Consider the following 17963-nt stretch of genomic DNA (forward strand, 5'->3'; position numbering starts at 1 on the left):
GAAAGTAATTTGATTTTGATTGATTCTGAATTGGTTTATTCAAATTAATGGAAGCTAGAGTTACCTCCTTACTGCAGCAACTCTTTCAACCGCAAAAAATATGAGTATTATATTAGTAAAGTTAATGTTGATTTTTACATCAAACATGATTACGTATACTTTTACCACAAGTGTTCCAGAATTCAAAGTAAAAACATTTCCCAATTGAAATCAACAAATTTTTTGTCATTCTTGCACACCATATTTAAATATAAGTAAGATATGATACACGTTAATACTTTTATTATTAAATCGGTTAGTTTGTTTTGTCTAGCACGCTAGAAATTCCACGCATCGGTAAACCGAGAAAGTAACGTGACCCATGGATCGTTTAACAAAATTTATCAAGCCGTCTGCGAACGTGAGAAAGACGGTTTCTTCCGGAAAGAAAAAGAAAAACGTGTAAGAATTAAAACACTCGAAGGGAAAAGCGTTTCCTTTGTTGGCCGAATCCGCTTGGCGAAAATATTACGCCATTTCGCGGCCGTTTCACGCGACAACATTAGATAACGCGCTCTGTTGACAAAAAGGCTGACAGTTTTGACTAATTACCGGCTAACAAAGGCAACCGAGCTGGACAAAAGTACGGGATGCGTAACATTTCGTGTTTCTCGGTTCCATGACGACTATCTTCTCCCATGGTTGTGTGCGTTTTCTTTCTACATAAAACGCATGCTTGCTGCAATATCGTGTAGTCAATCAGCCGTTTATTCGACACGCTTGGACGACATTTTAATAAGCAAAACCAAATGTGAAACATTCGCGCCACTACATCTATGCCGCGGTTAGAAAACCGTTCGTTCTGGAATCTGAAAAAAAAGAAAAAACAAATGCTCACTCGCTCTACTTGTCAAATAACTTTAATCACGACGTTCGATATACGGTATCATGTTAGTGAAATCAGAAAATTTTACGCACTAATTTTCTTCCACGCCTTCATTCATCTTATCTGAAATTGCTTACTGATATGTTATTCGCGTTGTCTAGATCTTGTTTCGATAAGAGTATAAGTTTAATACGAATAATAGAAATATATAGAATAATTAGTATAGAAATTATATATTCGTGGAATCGAAAGCTACACCAATGGCGGCGGAAAATTTAAAGGAAAGAGATTCTGTGTGTTCTATTTGTCATCAAAAGCGGAGTATCTAGAAAGTGCATGTTCCAATATATGTATACATAATTCTATCGCCTAAATCTCCCTGCTTATTTGAATTAATATTATTAGTGAAATCTTACAAGTTTTTCGAGTTACAAGTTATCAACTCCATATAACAAATGCTCTTGTCTAATAATAACAAGTATGATAATGAAACAAATGAAGTTTCACGAGTCACTTTCTCCTCATACTGCATTTATTTAATTCTATTTACAAAGATATGAGCTGATTGTAAAGACTGATATATCGTAGTAATTATTGAAATTGAAAGTCATATTCAAGTAAATATTCCAACGGTACGAATAACGATGAGCTGAATAAATAATTGACTATTGATCGACTATCGGTCGATTAGTGGTGTAGGCTCGCAATTTCGTCACATCCTGTGCCATTTGCATTGACTACAGGGAACGGAAGAAAGAGATTGAAAGAAAGAAAGCAAAACGGAGAAAAAGGAGACGAAATCGAGTTAGGTGAGCCTATTGTCCGTGGTATAGCACCTACGTCGTTCGAGGGAGTGGGAAGTTAGCTTTGCAGGCACAAGGAACGGCACACGAGAGTGTGTAAAACGCGGAGACAGCGTGACGAGGTCGGGAAAGTGGCGACCCGACGTCCTCGATCCCTGCTAAGGTTTATCCGGCATCCACCACACCCTTCTCACGCGTCGAATTGTATCTAGATTTCGATATGTCAAAGTGCATGCCTCATTGCGTTTCTCGCGCTTCTGTGCACACGTTTCTAACCATTAACAGCTTCCTGAATGCGCTTCCTCGACCGCGATGCCGTAACCGCCTGATCGGGATTTCTTATTTCGTTTGCGGGGAACTCGAAAGTTCAGCCTAGGCCATCGAGTAAAAGTGTTGTTGCGGTCAGTTGGAAGCTACGCTCCTATATCTTTGTATGGTTCTTTGCTTCTGATATTGGCATCGTTGTAAATATTGGCAGTTAGATCACGTTGTGTATTTTTTACCTTTTATTTATTCCTTTCGACGTTGCATAAGACAACATTCTACAATTATGTCGCTCTTCTCAGTTAAAAAATGAAAAAAAGCTAGATAGAAGGTTTTGAGATGTCACGCGTATATTTCAGAAGTATTTATTATCAGAAAATAATTCAATCTTGTGTTAGGAGAATATCAGAACCGTGAAAGAAGGTTTTCAAGGGCTGCAAGTGGAAAATTATAAAAGTAATATTTTACTAAGTAATATTCGAATGTTTTCTAAAAGTCATTCATTTTATCAGCGTTATGTGTTTGGTAAACAATTTTTTTTAAGTCTCTAAATAGTCAAATGGACGTTCTGCAAACCTAATAATTAAGGGCAGCAATATAGATCATTAATAATTAATCGAAAATAATTTCCGCACTGGGTAAAAGATATTCGATCTTGAAAGTGTTATAGATCATTAGTTAATTAGAATATCGATGCTGAAAGATTGAATTATATATTACGTCGTTCGAAAAGTTTCTTTCGTTTTATAAGGAAATAACGGATGTACAATATTTTCCGTTTGATGTTATTTTATCGAATTACGTATGCTCCATTTTGTTCTATCAAAATAAATATCACAACGTTCGACAGATTAGGTTTCATGTTTGTATAAAGATGCATCGTTGTGAAAGACGTATCTGTAGAAGAAAGACGCTTCTCGGACAACCTAATATAATTAGTATTCCTTAGCAGAAAATTGTTATGTATAAGTAGTACATATTATTGCGTTCGCGTATAGAATTCGATCACATGTTCGTTTATTTTAATTAATTTTGTAAGCTGAGAAATACAGCGTTATAAGGAAGTAGACACTTGGTCTTTCAAAATACATTTCACAGATACAGTACACGATAGTGGATCTGATTTTATATACTTATGGTATATATTATATATATATATATACACACCATATGTCAACTTAATCGTTTATTTGATATATGCGATATATTACAGTTTAATAACGTTAACATTGTGACTAAAATCAATTAAATTTTCTTTCACGGAGAAAGACGTGGATAATTCTTGAAAGAGGAAGACTAATTGAAAGGGTACCCATTAGCTGTGTAGATTTTCACAGAAAAGAGAGATTTATTGCTTTGTAGCATAGATAACAAGGCTATTCACTACCGAAAAACGTTAGCCTAATTATAACAATGTTACACACGCACCATTTCACAGAGGTACAACGCTTCCGATGTCACACAATTACATCTACTAGGTGTTTAACTTTCTCCAACGATCTAAGAAATTTGACCATTGAAATTAACGAGCAACAGAGAAGAAACCGAAGTAAGAACGAAATACGACACCAAGGAGACACTTAGTAGGTGCTTGTTCACTTTCTCATTTTTCATCTCTACCCACGTATTACTGAATTTCCAAGCGCATTTCGCTAAATATAATACAAGAATCGGCTGCCAATCAACGTAATTGACACAACATTAAAAATTGTTGACATCAGAAATTATGGATTTCTACCACATATACAGCCACGTTTCGTTAAAGCAAAGTTCACGATAGAATCGCGGAAGATATTAACGTAACGCGTTAATTAATATACACCCTCAAAGTGAAAACAGATTTGTCACATGCGACGCAATACATAAGCGCGAAGAAACACGCGTGTTTCGCTTGAAGCATTGAGAGATCGCGAGAAGTTTGTGTTTGAATAGCTTCATCCTATTCCGCGTGTACTAGTTTATTCAGATTAAAACGCACACGTGTTTACACGTGAGAACACGCGACAATTTCTGTGCACTTTTGCCACGCGTTCAGTCTTTCGCACGATTTTATTCTTAATATTATAATCGTCAACGAAGATGTCTTACGATATACCAACGTCTTCGTTATGCATGGAGCTTCGTGTATGTACGACGCGACTGCGTCGGTGATATCAATGAAATCATAATTACAGCAATGATCGTATTAGCCAACAGCATGTTTATTACGCATCCAACGCTTTCCAAGGAAATAACTACGTTGTTTCGTTGAAATTTGCAATGTGCACTTACATGTGTTTCTATATTGTAAAGTGTTTCGAGATAAGTATTAAAGTTGGACTAATAATTGAAAAACACAGAGGCATATATGATAAGTCACGTATCCCTTTATTAAGTGTTTAAAATTTCGTTGTATCTGTATCTCAGTTGTATTTGTATGTTGTGCATTATGGTTGTCTTATATGGATACAATCTTTAAATTGAATATATCGTCTAAAGATTTTATGTTATTGCTCGTTCCAATACCATTTTCTTATCTGATATAAGGGATATGTGTTTTTATTACTCTCTTGAATATTTAAAAAATATGGATCGTCAGGACATTTGTTCTATCACTGGTTTGTCGAAAAATGTCTTAAACTTATCACCTACATATTTTCAGAATACTTATCTATGGATCAAACAGATTGCTCTCCTTCTTAACCTAGTGTTAAAATATTTGACTTTGATCAGAAAATAGCATTAAAATCAATGAAAATATAGAATCCCAAGCATTACCAGAAACTTCATTCAAATATAAAATAAGTATTTCATACAAATATCAAATATAAGATATCTTTAAAGTAAATAAGGAAATGTACAAAAAAGTTTGATTTTGACAAAAATTCGTGAACTCTATTAACAAACCACCACTTCTTCTTCCAACGAATAACTCATGCCAGAATTTCTTCAACCTCTTTCTCGGATCATTCTGCGTGACAACAGTCACCGCTAGAAAATCACTGGCGTGTGAAACACGTTCGGTTTCACGACGACTTGTATTACACTAGCGGATCTTGTATCTGCGGTTGAACGGCAGACGACGTTGATTATTGTCTATATCCCTGACCCGATGTGATAGGTTGGAACGTAACATGTTCGCAACGTAATAAATCCATAACGTACGAGATACATGAGACACAAGGCGAAAGACTTTCTCGATCGGAATTTCCATCGGAAATTCAATTTTTCCCCTTTCGATGATTTGCATGTTCGATAGTCAACAACATTCTCTTAGTCACGGGTAGAATGAGTGTCAGCTCCTTTTGCCATCACGATGATTCGATTTAGCAGATGTGCGATTGTCATTTATAACGGGAAATAATATGTCTTGAAAAATTCGAAGAAATGCAATTATCGCAAATACAGTTGATGTGAAAGATTACTATTGACAATGATCGATGGACAGCTCGTGTAGTACTGAGAATTACTCGATAATTCTTTTTTCTTTTTCTTTTTCCCTTTAGTAAACCATATAAATGGTAATCAGTTTCGAATTAGAGAGAAATTGGCGAATGAATGGATAATTTAATTGATCACATCCGTCGTTCGAGAAGTTTTAGAAGGTATTCATAGTGGATTTAGTGTCGTCCCGGATTTTAAACGAGACAACCTATCAAAAATAATTAGATACCTATCTAAAATTTGGAAAGTTGACTGTTCCGGAATTTCCGAAGACCGGAGGGATTTGTATTCGAGATAAAATCAATCGGCGCCTAATTGAAAGAATTCTGTACATGAAAGAAAGGAAAGGATGATAGAAATGTGAAAGATGTACTTCCTGTTCTAGTGGTGGACTTGTCAGCGAAGTTCCTCGAATAAGATAGCACCAAGATTTCAATGTTGAAATCGACGACAAGACGTAGGAATAAAATCTCTTAGAAAGTTCTGCAGTGACAAGTACAAAAGACGCTGTAGTAGAAAACATCTAATTGAAAAGCTTCAAGACCCATAACAATTTAATTCGATTAAGTCGTAAACGTGTCAGTTTCAACGAAAAAAACAAGAACTTGAGTCAGAAAACGAATCCTGCGTTGCACAATTACTTTCCTGCATTTGATTTACGTCGAAAGTATGAAATCGCAATCCACCAGCAATTAAAATATAAAACTTGTACTAAAAAATTAAAAATTGATGATATGTGAAAAGGTGCACAATGCAACGAAAAGAGAAACTTTATCCGTGCACATACTTTACAACGAAATAGTTAAATTCTCCCCTCTGTTAAAAATCTTAAAATTTATTATTATAAATATGATCCATGAGAAAATATGAATTAATCATTCTAATCACTAGTTCTAGTATAAATTAACACCAAAGTAAAGTTCTTCGTCGTCAACTATATGTATACTGACTAGTAATCTTTGACAGTAGATTGAGTATCGTTATGATCAGACACTTTTCGTTCGATGGTCGCGTGCAGCTCAATTGCTCGAAAGTGAGAAGTTCTGGACCAGCGAAAGTCGCGTTTCAGTGGGCGTGAAAATTGTCACTTAAGCGACTAGTGTGTCGTATCCTTTATTTATCGTCGTAAAATACCGCCTTGTAGCTCGTGCGGTTATTAATCATCGTTTTCAGTTATTGCTATTGCCCTCGTTGTACCATAGCGAATACAGCGATACAACCGTGACTCGAAGCTGTTATCCATTGGCGATAGAGCGAAGAAATTTACCGTCGATTAAACGGCGAAATTGATCGAGATAGAAGGCGATATCCCCCGTGAAAAGAAAGCGGTATAACAATGAACCAAAGGTTACGCAAATCCACAGCTATGTGCTCTATTTACGGAATACAGTTTCTATCCATTCGATATAATTAGAGCCACGTGGCGAACGAAAGAGTATAGATTTATATACAGTAGAACTTTATTTATTAGAACGAACATTTATTTAATGTTATTTAATTGCACTTTTACCGATTCAACCTATTTATCTGAATGTAAATTCCTATTAAGCAAACGAAAAGTAACAGATAATTTTGAAAATTGGTGAATTTCCTATTGTATAAACTATCTATCTTGGAATAATACAAACCTTCCGAAACCAGACCTTTTAGACAGAATCGTAAAGAATTCAATATCACGAGCGTAAAATACTTGGATTAACTATTTTATCCTAACTTTCGTTCGAACTTCATTTACTCGAGTAACAGTACAATGTTTTCGCGCGAAATATTCCGCGGCCTTGGCAACCTTCTTCCACCACCGCGTGGAACTCGATCGATAATATTTATGAGCTGGAATTATACGAAATTATGTTTGTTTGCGGTTTTATTCGCACGGGATCGACAGGAAATCGTGTGGAGGAGAATACAATTAATTGGTGGATGTTTCTTCTTTAAGCCTACACAAAACGAAATCGGAATTTTTGACATTAGCATTGTGTTCTGCCAAGGCAACAAATAATGAATTTAATTATGGTCACTGTTTTAAGGTTACACAAAAATATGAATGTTGTTGTACTATTTGTGCTACTTAGAAACGTAATTCCTCTTAATTTGCTCTTAATTCCTTTTATCGATTAACTTCATAAGGAAAAGTATATCGAATATTGCAATTTTTACAAAAATTGGAATTGATTCAATTATTCAAAGCAATCGCAGAATGATAATTGTTTTAATTTATTCTACCATAAGGTTCCCACATACTTTCAAGATGAATTCCTACGTCAGAAATATTTGACGAAGAAGCTAGGAGAAACTTGTTCTATCTAGTGGAATTACACTCTAGTTCCTGGATGCGAACACTTTTTTCCATCGACGACGCGATCTCCTCTTCCGCACGTGAATATGCGAGGAGAAAGTCATCCTTCGGCATATCGAACCTGAATGCACGAAACATCATGACAGATGATAATATTAGGTTCAGGGGATACACGACATGAAGTGCGCTGTAAATCGACGTCGTACCGATTCCTCGCTTCCTGTTTAATTTATCGCATCCGTTCGTTTTTGTCGTCGTCGAGATTACGAATGCATGTTCAGTCACTTTGTATATAGATAAATTATTTCCTATAGCATCGGTTAATCTTGTTACGTGAATCGGTGACGTGAATATTGACGAGAGTATACAGTTGAATAATAGCGACGATTATGTGTGAAATACTGTTCGGACTCTCCGTCCTTCTTACATAGAATTGTGATAAAATTTTGCCTTTGTTTGTAGAAAGTGTCTTTTTTATTTTAAATTCTATTTTAAAAGTCTATTTAATTTTTAACTATTCCATTATTTTTGTGTAATTATTAGATATCGTTATCGGTTGAAGACCATTTATTAATTCGTGTTTTACGAATATGAAGTAATTGATAATATAAACTAAAATAAAATTATAGTAAGTATAAAAAATTTTCTCTTTTTAATATATTCACTGTGATTTGAATTATACGAACAATTTTATAGATTCTCTAAATATTCCTCCGTAAGTTTTCCACGAGTTCGAGCAGTCCGATGCTGCAGTCCGGTAACAGCGAGCTAGGTTAGCTCCTAGTCATGCCTTTTACTTTCAACTTGCTTCAAGTACACGAAACGTAATCAAATTCCAGTTACGTACGCTTCTAATTCGCAAACTTTCATGCTAGTCATGTGCTCGCTTGCTCACTGGACAAGACGCCCTAGATATTCTATTGCCTTCTATGTTTGCTCCATTTCTCTATATCAGATACACATGTTCTTCTACTCTATCATAAAACGTGTGTCTATAATTATCGATTTGCGTTTCGTTCATTGATCAAATGTCAAGTTTACACGTGACAGGCTTTGTATATTATTACAGTCGACGAATTAAAATAATATTAATTCAAGAGAAAATTAAGAGAATTAGTACACATGTCACGTATTCTTTAACGAGTCGCACACTCTGTTGATGTTCAAAGAACACAAAAATTTTGCCCAGTTATAATACGTGGTTAGCATTATAGAAATTTTTTGGTGCGTTAAGCCGATGAAAGTTGCTGAATTTTCGTCTCATTTCGTTTTCAGTCACGTGTCTCTGATGTAAACTTCCACTTAAATCCGTGTAATCTGTGTCATATTTTACGCAGAACGATCAGAGATAGAGAAACATCGAAAATGTGTCTCTGTTAAAGTCCAGTAATATTTAGTACCTCTGGAAATCTTTTCTCTTGGTGTGCCGCTAAGAGCATTGCGACACGAGCGAAAGGTGAAAACAAAATGAAAGAAATATACTCAAAAATATAAGATCTAGATATCATTATTAATCAAGGAACTTTTTAGAAAAAGGGCTCATAAGACAAGATGAAAAATCGAGCCTATTCTAGGTATTGGAAGTCTCAGTTTTTTTAACATTAGCTATATATGAATTGGTGATTATTATATTGCGGATCTTTATGCATTTGTGCGAACGTTGAAGATGCAACAGTACGTATGCACATAACATAGAGGAATATATAAAATATGAATTTGCACGAATACCTATTATAATGACTACTAAAGAACTTTGTTCGTTTTGTCCATTTACAAAATAAATAAAAATCGGAGAAAGATACCCATGTCTCCTCTACATATACTTGCCATCGATTTGTAGTTCATGTATTCAAAAAGCTCTTCAATACAAAGACTATTGACAATTTTCTTCTCCATAGTTGTAACGTTAGAAACGTTTATCTCTGACAAGAATTGCATCGATCGTTCATTCATCATCCATTAGAGTTCAATTAAGAAAGCACGAGGTCTACCACCTAGCGTTCCGGTGCAAGGTATGGCCTAGAAACGACTGTTCGCAAGAAGTCAGGTAAATCGGCACAAATTGATTCAAATGTCTGCAATTGAGGCGCATTACGTTTTCATCGGTGGGAACGCTCGGAGGGACGAGTTGTCTCTGTGTTTAATTCCCCTCGAGCAGACAGGAACGTAGCTGCAAAAGTAGTGGCAGAACAACTCTTGAGATTACAATGAGAATTTACTGACTTCATTAACGATAAAAGTACCGTTAAAGGTCAGTAAACGTTGAGACGAGGTGGGCTAGGTCACTGCAATCACATAAAGGTTAAAACTTGTATAATACGATATATATACAGATACACAGAGGAAAACTAAGGGAAACGAACGCACGTTGCGTTTCGTGAACTGTCTCTAAAGAACGCACAAAAGGCCTTTCACGTGGCCTCGATCCTTGTATCTGCACGGAAGAACTTCGAGTGAAAACTTGTTCGTTTCGGTGATCAAAGCGTCCACGTACCTTCCTTCCGCTTTTGCGAACAATTAGCTCGTTCTATTCGCCAGTAACATACACGACACCGAGAAGGGGACCGAATTGTTTGCACTTCTCTGTCATTGTTCTTCGTCTGAAACGTGAAAGATAAAATCTCTTTGTAATGTTTGCAGGGTTTGCAGCAAAGTGTTAGTACTGAAACTATCAAGACATTCACAGAGATAAATTGGTAATTTTGCAATACAAATTATATATACATATAGAATGGTTTTGATATTTATATTTGTTTGGAGAATTTTATCATGAGTTTTCAACTTTTTATGAAAACATAGTCTTTTTTGAATTCAAATGTAAATTTATTAGTAGCCAATATTGAATTCCTCAAATGATTCCTTCCTCAAATGAAAGATTTTGTCATGTGTGTCATTTTTCTTCTAAGTTTCCCAATTAATTTGTTAATCGAGCTGTTCTTCTAATAATAATACATCATTTATATAGCCATGGGTTTAAAAGCTAATAAAGTTAATTTTTTATATTGCGTTTAAACCTTGTGAATTGTATGATATAATCCACTTTTAATAGGAACGAAACGATACGTAAAAGCCAGGAAATGTTTTAATAAAGAAATTATTATATTGAAGGAATTGGAATCCAAGTGATAGATAAACTTATATTCCCAGGTTAAAAGATTGATAAAAGACTTCCATTGGCTAAGTAAGGAGTCGGTTCAAATAAAAGAATCATTAAGAAAGAACGTTCGTTTTTATTGCTCGTACCATTCCCGATATAGTTTCCATAAAGGTCTGAAAATTAGTTAAGCGTATGTTAGGAAAACAGCGCACTCAAGAAGAAACAGAAAAAGTGGAACAAAACAACGATCCGTTTTCCCTCTTTGTTCCACCGATTAACGATTCATTAGTTAACTAACCATCGATGTTCCACTGGATTTTCAGTAATCTAATCCCACGTGTACCATGTAATTGAAATTATCGACGTGTAAATAATTCACGAGAGTCGCAACCCCCGTGGACGCTCCGTTAGCATTTAATTAATTACGCGAACTCCCTAGGAACCAACGAAAAATCCCTGGTCGTCGGCGCGACAGTTAATTATAGTGCGTTACCCCTGAATTTGGACGAACGAGCTGCTTTCAATTAACCGTGCGTGTCTCGATTGCGACGCGTAGCGTTCATTCCACGCATCAAAAGTTCGCCGGCTTTCATTTGGTCGGGCATAAATTACGTCTCAACGTGGGTTCATTAACCATACGAAACTCTAGTTGCTTAATTAAGTTGAGTACCAAACTATTCGCCGTACTTGGACGCATCTCCTTAAAAAGATAGCAGCCTTTCTTCTTCTAGTTCTTTTATTTCTTCTTTTATGTTCCTTGACGCCCACGCCAAGCTTATTTATGTACCGCTGTAAAATTCAAATGACATTGAATCGTTGGCATCGAAGCAAGTTCGAGGCTCTTGCACCGGTCTCGAAAAGAGATTCGAAGGCGAACAACGCCAGGGCAGAGAATCCATTAAAGCGGGTATTAAGCAAGAGGGACCCGGTCTTCGACCGAAGTCCGTCGTGCACTTGACATTGGTGAAACCAGTAGGCCATGATTCGTGCATACACAAAACTAGTTCGACCGCTTTTCTGTCGGTCGTTGACTGTCGAATGCCATCTTTTATCGGCAAATGAGCCCCGATGTCGTTGGCCAAGGTCAATGGTGAAGATCGAACCACTGTCGACTCGATTCATCGCGTTCAACCAGTTGGTATTTCGCATGTAACATAATATACACGGAATAAACACGATACTTACCGACATCGGAACGCAATAGATATCTGTAACGCTAGATCCTGTAATATTGGGTGCTGTCAGTAGAAAATAGTTCAGAGTATAGTGAGAAACTAGACTGTGGTCAAAACTCGGAATCGTTAAGCAAAAGAAAGAAGATGCAAACTTGAAACTAATCTGATTGTGGTTGAAACTCGGGATCGTTAGGTAGACCAAAAGAAGTGCAAATTGTAATATTGATATCAACTCTTTGGAGTATAATAAGAAACTAATCCGATCATGGTCAAGGTTTGGCATCGTTAAGTATACGAAAAAAAGTGACAATTTTTACGAATGTTTCAAGTTCGAGAGGATGTCCGTATCTTATTAATAGCAATGCTTGAGATTAATGACTGGCATGTGAGAGAAATGTGCTTCTGACAGTTGTATGATCGCAAATTCGATTAGTCATAAGATAATTTCCATCGCGCTTAGATTCCAATATGTTTCTCAACAGACCACCGTAAGACTTTATTAAGTTTTATTAAACAAATTTATAATACTCAAAAAAATCGAAGAGAAAATTAATGTCAGAATATAAAAAGCATCGTTATTGCCACTCATAAACGAAGACTAATTGGGTAATATGGGTTTGTTGTAAATCAACGTAACGATCGATCGACTTCATTACAGAGATCGAAAGCACAAATCTACTCGAAGTCATCAGAGTTGGTATTTAAATTATATATCTAAAATAAGATTCTTAACGTTAAATGAAATATATATTGCCAATCAAATAAGCAGAAAAGGTAACTTGCAATTTCTATATATTATTAGCATAATCATATAACATATAACTGTTAACTGTTTCATATAACATATATAATAGAATTATGTATATACATAAAAGTTTTCTACAATAAATGATACACTTGGATGCATCGAAAAAATGTGGTAAGCTACTGTAATAGTGAAAATATAGTAGATATACGTAGATCGCTGGATCACTCTCCATTTCCGTGGCGACTGTCCCACGATCGCTACTTTGAAACTGTGTCACGCTTTCTGCATCACTACTCGGCCAGTAAGCAGCCAATCAAACGCGAACGAAATCGATCTCAGACTGATTCGTTCCCGTGCAAGTCGATCGTGACAACAGTACCTGGCCTTCCGCTTTTATCAACGTCGATAGAACTTGATCGAAGCCTTCTGGCAAGGAATCGAAGGTGATTTGGTAGATGACTGTCGTAAAGGAATCGACGATCGCTGCGATTACGGGCTAGAAAAAAATCGAATGGACTGTTACGGTACTTACTTTCAGCAACTCTGTCGTTGAGCTAATCGAACGACGAGGTTACGTGCTCGTTATGAAAGCGTAATTGAATATTCCTTCCGGCTAACCGATTCGTAATACTATGTAATAAAAGTATCGATCTTATTCATTTTGATGTCACATCTCGATCCAATGAGATTTAACCTTATCGCGTTTGTTTTACCATGAAACCAGTGAAACGCGTGTGCCTCTTTTTGTTTTACTTAATTAAGTGAAATTCTTAGTATGTCGTTCGATGGTATTTCTCTCATTAGGTTCTTCAAGGTAAGGTTATCAGAGTGAACGTGTTTTACGGTGGAAAGAAACTCAATTCAAGAATCAAGTGATTCCTGATCTCCCTTGGGTATGCAGCCAGTCGCTTTTTCATGGGGAGACGATGAAAAGATAGGAACGTGCCTCGTTAAGAAAACGATGTCAAGCTTGTACCTTTTACGTATTGCATTTCACCAGCAGCACGTGGATTCATATCGACCTCTCGTTGTTGAACATTTTGCAATACCATCTTCAACTTGGAACTTCTCCTTCTTAAATTGTCCAATTATACTACAATAAAACTGCGTTTACAAGAACTTGTGGCATAAATAGTTCCCATAATTAGAATTCGTATAATAAGAATTCGCTTATTCTCCCTACTATTTACGACCTTCCGTTCATAAGTAGCACTTAGCGTTCAAAGCAAAAGTTCCTTTAATCGGACATTAAGTAAAATTTTGTCCAAAAAGAATTGTGTCCATATAAACGGAATCCTACAGTATTTCTTAAGTCTACTTTTCAAATCGGGAAGATAAAAAGAAAGAAATTATATAAATAAAATTTGTATGGTTCATCGACATAGAATAAGAATTCCCACGAAGGATCGATTCCTTTCGCCAAGTCGGTGGCCTGTCACTCTTCCATTTTTCTGTCGCGTTTCCCCACCCGCGAAATTGTGCAAGTAACACTCAATTTCCAATAGTAAACTGAAAGTCGATAAAAAGGAATAGTGTTCGTGATGTAATGTCTTTCTTCTGCCGTGCGGTTTCACCAGAACAAATGGTCGTAAGCGATGTTTGCTGTTTTTCAAACGGTTATCAAGGTTCGCGTTGTGAGAAATCGCGACGGAACGGAAACTGGATTCCCGATTCTAATTGACGAGAAAGCTTTATCCCCTTTTCTACTACTTTTTCCCGTAGGACAGCTGCCAACAATATATCAACATAATTTCGCGAATTCACGTCCTGCAAGCTTAAAAAAATAATCTGACATTAAATCACCGAGATTTTTCATTTATTTCGATGCATAATTGCACCGATTCGTATGCAACGCTCTTCTTACTGGATTTCTTGTTATTTCTTTCTACCTGTCGAAAATAAAGTAGTTGCAGGAATTGAAGCTGCTTCAAAAGAAAATATAACTATCCCGCGTTCGTGTACCACGTGTAATATTCGACGAGATCAGAATTTAGAACACTTATGATCTAAAGCGTGATGTAAGGCGATGTTTTATTCGATGTATTCGCGTTTAAATTGCGGAACGGTCGTTTGACGCATACTTCAAAAGAGATACGTTTAATTTAATCGTATTTTCTAACGAGTTCCAAGCGTATCGCAAGCGATTAGCGCGTATGAAAGCGTAGAAGTGCCACTTTGGTTTCGTAATAAGTAAACTATGTAGGTTATATGCACTTATGGAAATTTTAAAAACACAGAAACATAGATAGGAAATCCATAAAAAATAAAGTAATTAATTTATTCTATTTAGGCCTTCTAATTAAGTCCTGGATTTCTTATTAAATTCGTTTTAATGCAAATTTACTGAAACATCCGCAGCCTGATAATAACTCAATTAACAAAACGATCACTGTGCGATAATCATCGATAAATTAAAACTGTTTAAGCAACTAATTTAAGCAACTAATGATTCGATTATACTTGAAGACTGTATTCTACCGCTTTGACAAGGAACTATTAACCAAATACCTCACAATGGCATAATTCTTCAAATTGCACGACGTTTGTATTTGGATATTCGTCAGGATCAATTACATCGTTTCTTTGTTCATTTTCTGACTGACGCGGCTCTTTGTCCCGTCAAAACATTTGCACGAAGAGATCCGTACGTTCTATTAAATAATCCGCTGGCACAGTGTAACCTTTGCCACGGAAATCACGAAATCTCATGAACCTCCCGCCTCATCTTTGCATAACATCGGCGGGATGAACGATGCCATGACATCAGAAGAATCATTCCGGCGTGGTGAACGACATGTCGAGGGGTTGTGTACATGTATTTCGTAGGCAGCAATCATGATTCATGTATTCCTGCGAGCGGTATCCTGGCGAAAATAAACCGCGAGTCATCAACCGGCTGTCTGTCTCGCTAAGAAACGAACGGATGGAAATAAAAGTGCGAACGAGAGAAAGGAGCAGGCTCTCTAGACGAGATGCAAACCTAGACGCGAGCGCGTACATCTTCTATCATACATTATTTTTTCCAACGTAATTGTCTTGTATCGACGCTGACAAAATGCTTCCCGCAGTCTTTCGTTTTACGTTGTTAGCGGACTGCGGATATTTATGAGAATTTGAATTTTTACGAATGTCAGTAAACGGAAATAGAATCTAGACAGAAACTTGTTTCACTCACTAAATATCGTAATTATCGTTCTAAAATCCCTCGCAGCCATTCAGAGGCTCCTAAATTTTCATGTTCGAAGTTTGCAACTTAATAGATTCTGATGTCTGAAACTTCCTGGATTCAATGCTTTGGACTTTAAAAAAATTCTAAAATTAATGCATTTTGAAATTCCACAGTCGTCAATCTTTCAATCGGCCTTCGTTAATTGAATATTGTAGATATTTGGTGAAATAGTCGAACACAGTCGGGAATAAATTTCATTTACAATAACGTCTCCTTTTAATCAGTTTCTTTCATTACCCTTCCCTTTTCTTCAGAAATAAATATTTTACTTTAAACGTTCTATGATATATTTCGTATTTTATATAATTTTCCACAAATGCATCAACATTCGTATCGCATAATAACTATTATAGAATGTTGTTTCGATAATCTCTGGAAACTTTATTGCATTCGTTACGTAAAAAACTAGATCGATATCTGAAGTAATTTTCGAATAACTCCGCCAAGCAATCAAAACTAATTTCCACCAGGTATATCTGATAAAGTGAAATGCAGTTACCGATTACTATCATAGTCGATATTACGGATGTGAAACTTACCTCGAAAATAATAGATTTATAAAGCCATATGTGCTATGTAAAGTGTAATTAAGTCTGGATGGGGTTCTAATAAACGCTTTCACGGCAGAATAAGGTCCAAAGGCGTTTTACCAAGACACCTACTTAAATAATCGTCCAGAAAATTACAACGATAAAACGACAAACTTTTGATTAGCCGAGAAATTGTTTATACCAATTCGCGTATCCGGGAGAAAAACGAAAGGAAACGCATAAAATGTTCATCGTAAAAGTTGAATTATGTCTTCGTACATAACTCGCGGAGACAGTACGAACGACTATAAGGAAAAGTATTTGGAAAACATAACAGAGTTCTGATTTTATGACTCCGACATTTACAGCCTCATTAAAAGGGGCGCGTTCTGTGAAAGAGCCAATTTGGCATCACGTAAAAACCATCGACTTTCGCCGCGTAATTAATAATTAAATTATTAAACGTTTAGAATTAAAAGAAAGAAACAGATATTCTTCAATTCGAGATGACCTATTTTCAATCTAGGAAATGTAGATACTATTTGATCGTTTTAAACAAACCTCTGTCTGAAGTGATTAAGGATAAACAAAAATATGCATCGCCTATTAATTATAGAAGTACTCAGATGAAAGGACAAAAGGTGTCTCAATAGGAAGGATCAATTTTCACCCACTAGAAAGTTTGGAACTTTTTTCATTGTTTTAAGCAAATTCTTTGCGTGCAGTGATTAAGGATGTAAAAAAATATACATCATCCATTATAAAAGTACTGAAACGAAAGGATAGGATGTATCTCAATGTACAGGATCAATTTCCATCCACTAGAAAGTGTAGAACCGTTTTGATCGTTTTGAACCAATCTCTACGCGAAATGATTGAGAATGAGAAAATACGAACAAAAATATACGTCATCCATTACAGAAGTAGTCGAACACGTGGGAGGAGCTATAATTTCACGGAACATTTCTCGACGAAAGTACATACTTACACATTTTGTTTCGTCTCTGTGAGCTGCCGGTCTGAGTATAATACCTGTGGAGAATCAAGGAAAGCGAAGCATCGGACGTTAGTAGGGCGATTTTAACGATAGAATCGGCCGTGAAATTTCATGGCGAGCTCGTGCACGCGTACTTCCGGTGTCTCATCGCCTGAGATCGTAAGCCTTTCACTTGCGTCAGCCGCTCCACCGAGTCATTAATTTGATCAGGCTGCGATTGCCTCGTTTATACGGTGAATTTATCGCCGGTGTACACAACGAAATCGTTTAAACCCGTGTACGTTTGATCACAGAGGGGACGTCTCTCCGGGAAACGGCACGTCGTATAAACACGCGGAAACGGAACCCAGAAATGGCCAGTTATACGCCTCGTTAAAATATCTGCAATCTCTTTTTGAGAATGCTTGAAATATATCTTGTTTGAAATATACAACTGTCAAGAGTTGTTTGCTTTGGAGCGATCTGTAGGCGACGCCTTGACAAACAAAAGTATAAAAAACAGATGATAGATGACGAAGGCCATTCATCTCGCGTCA

At 36.4% G+C, this 17963-nt stretch overlaps 1 protein-coding gene across 4 annotated transcripts in view; it reads left to right on the forward strand.

The window, feature by feature from the left end:
- LOC132905162 (uncharacterized) overlaps positions 1-17963 on the forward strand; it is a 153597-nt gene that overhangs the window by 13009 nt on the left and 122625 nt on the right. The window lies entirely within an intron of this gene.

Source organism: Bombus pascuorum, chromosome 1 (assembly GCF_905332965.1).
Source record: "Bombus pascuorum chromosome 1, iyBomPasc1.1, whole genome shotgun sequence".
Classification (NCBI taxonomy): Eukaryota; Metazoa; Arthropoda; class Insecta; order Hymenoptera; family Apidae; genus Bombus; species Bombus pascuorum.